The sequence below is a fragment of the Hippoglossus hippoglossus genome, chromosome 7 (genome assembly GCF_009819705.1).
Source record: "Hippoglossus hippoglossus isolate fHipHip1 chromosome 7, fHipHip1.pri, whole genome shotgun sequence".
Lineage (NCBI taxonomy): Eukaryota > Metazoa > Chordata > Actinopteri > Pleuronectiformes > Pleuronectidae > Hippoglossus > Hippoglossus hippoglossus.
Genome location: NC_047157.1, coordinates 18,868,756 through 18,872,000, shown reverse-complemented (window position 1 = coordinate 18,872,000; position 3,245 = coordinate 18,868,756).

The window sequence follows — 3,245 nt, the reverse complement described above, 5'->3', positions numbered from 1 at the left end:
TTCAGAGAAGTTAATCATGCAGCCCGAGGGGCCACTGCTCCGTCCTTTTATGTGCCTATCTCGCTCTACGTTAGCCCTATCTCCACCTCTTTCATTCGCCTTATCTCGCCCTTCTTTAATCATAGCATATCAATGTGACTGATACATCTGAGAGATCTGTTTGCGCGATGCTCACTTTGTGAGAAAGTTCTATTTGAATTCCATGAATTTGCTCTCGCCTGACTTTCAGACTGGTCACGCCATCGCACGAGAATCACAAACACTGCAAACAAGCAGCAAATTCTCTCCAAGTGTTTGCAATGCACGTGTGTGGCTTGGTGAGTTTTTAATGTGTTTATAGGCACCGGTTACTCTGCTGAGTCCTTAGGGTGGGTGTGGCGCACCCCGTACATAGGTTGTCTCCATGGTGATAGATGTGGGGTCATCTCCATGACGATGGATCGGAGGGGGTGTTGGCCGCCAAGGTTGTGGACCAAGGACAAGGCAAGAGTGATTGCAGCCACCCAGACAGGAAATCGAAGAGGAGCACTCCACAGGGAGGGGAGTGGGGGGGGGGGGGGGGGGGGGGGTTCGAGGAAAAAGGTGCAATTTCACAAGCCAAATTACTTCTGGGATGGAGGAGAGAAAAATATCACAGCAATAGCAGGGAGGGGGGGGGCAGGAGGCAGCAGGAAGGAGGAGGGAGGTCCCAAACAAAAGCTCAATTATCAAAGTCATTAAACATGCATGCTCACTAAGCAAACAGAGTGACACCCTATTACCTCGGTGCCGTACAAACTTCACATCTTCCCCTCACCGGGAGGAATTTGTCAGAGGTGTCTGTCAGAGTGTGGCTGTGATTTTCCATGTGCTTCATCAAGCTCGGTTTATTTCTGAGACTGATGCCGGCTGTGACTAGAAAATATTGATTGGATTGTGCAACATGTTCCACTGCAGCCCTACTGATTTCTTTTTCTGTACTCTCTCTTCGCTCCTCCTCTGCTCTTGGGGCGACTCCACAACATTAGTATGTGGAACAACAGCACATCCATAAATTGTTAACGAGAACGGGCACAGTGAATAACTGACGACAACAACTTAAAATTTCTGCCTCGCTGCCTCGTTCTCTCCCTGCGCAGGGTTTCCCTCATGCGTTTTCTGTCTCGCTCGGTGTGCCCTCTATTTTCTGTGCATGTTTGTGTGTGTGTGCTCGTGCAGATGAGAGTCTGTATCGGCAGGCTGAGTGCACTGAATCATTAAGTCCACAGTGCCACTGTGCCCATTGCCTCATTGCACCTAATTAAGCCCCTTTTGTTTCCTATCAATTAACATTGTAATTAAAACTAGTCGTGCTCCTGTTTACCCAGACTCTGCTGATTCAGGGGAAATCATCCCCAACAGTGATGTGCAGGAATTCAGCTGATAAATGCATGCATCACACATGCACGCGCAGACAGCATATACACGTGCACACCAATTCAGATACAGAATGAATATGCCTGTGATGTGATTACAGTGCATACACACACATTTTCGCTCACACTCTTGCAGCATCGAAGCTCAACCAGGCCTCTCAGTTCGCTCAAGAGTGTGATAGAACAAGGGGTGCTGCTGGAGCTGGGAAAAGAGAGCAGGATCTTTGTGTGTGCATGAGTGTGTGTGTGTGTGTGTGTGAGTGTGTGTGTGGGTGCATGCGTGCAAGAGTGTGAACCTCTGTTGAGTCGTTAACAGAACCAGGGGATTCAGCTCCCGATAATCTCACACTAATCACCTAATCCTCCATCCCTCAGGTGAACAGACGGAAAAGGAGTATTTGACATTAGTGGAAGCCACACACACACACACATACATACATACATACATACATACATACATACATACATACATACACACACACACACACACATACACACACAAACACACAAACACACACACACACAGAGTATATATATTTGTGCGAATGTGTGTGTACACGCAGACAAATGAACAAGTCCAACAAATAAGCACTACTCCACCCCACCCCCGCCAGCCCCCCTCCTCCTCAACACGCCAATGTACATTTCACCAAAAAATATACACTCCTGTTTCCATGGCAACTGACCATAGAGCTGTGGGTATATGAGGCAGCAGGCGGCAGGCGAAATCACTGGAGTGAGAGGCGTATCGGTCTGTCACCTCAGTCTCCCCAGAGAAACAACACATAATACTGTACTACTGTACTCCCTCTCTCTCTCTCTCTCTCCGCATCTGAAATTACAGGAATACACTGATTTATCTCTTATATCTTTGCTCGCTCACACACAAATTCCTCACACACACACACACACACGCACACACACACACACACACACACACACACACACACACACACACACACACACACACACACACACACACACACACACACACACACACACACACACACACACACCCTGTCCTCCATGTTGTGTCATGTACTGTATCTCAGGGCAGGCAGGGCTGTGACACTAGACATTCGTGTGTAAAACACGTTTGATCTCCGTATTAGAACATGATCATGAGCTGCCACCCTGACACTCCATCCGTCCCCTCGTCCTCCTCTGTCGGGGGGTTACCGGTCACTGCTGCTATACCGCTGCTGGTGCAGGCCAGCCTGTCCTTGGGTGCAGCAAAGGATTACAGCAGCACACACCATGTGACCTTAATTCCCCCCCTGCCTGCTTGTTCCGCACACAGCCAATCAAGGATGAGCCGTGCATGTATGCGTGTGTAAAGGTTGTGCATGTTTGCATGTCTTCACATGTTTGCCCGCCGTGTTTGTCCTAAGCGTATATGCACAAATAGATGGATTAAGACAGATAAAGGGGGAGCGCTGCGAGGTCTGATTGTGTGTACGTTTGTGCATATGTGGAAGAGGCTGCGTGTGCCAGCTTGTGTTTTTAAGTAGGGGTGGGGGTGGGGGTGTGTAGATAGTGTGAATCAGCAGCAGCAGACGCCCCGGCACGTGTCGCACATTCAGACGACCTCATTCATCCCCATGCAACCCCAAATTCCCTCTGCTCCTTCCCCTCACCCATAAACAGACCTCAACCCCCACACAGCCGCCGCCGCCATCGGCAGGCTCAGCTGGTGGCTGAGGGAGGAGGAGGAGGAGGAGGAGGAGAGGAGGGAGCAGAGAGATGGAGCGATGGACGGATGGATGGATGGATGGATGGATGCATGGAGTGAGGGGGGGAGGGCAGGTGCTGAGAAGACCATTTAGTAAGCAGCCTTTTTTTTTTTTTTAA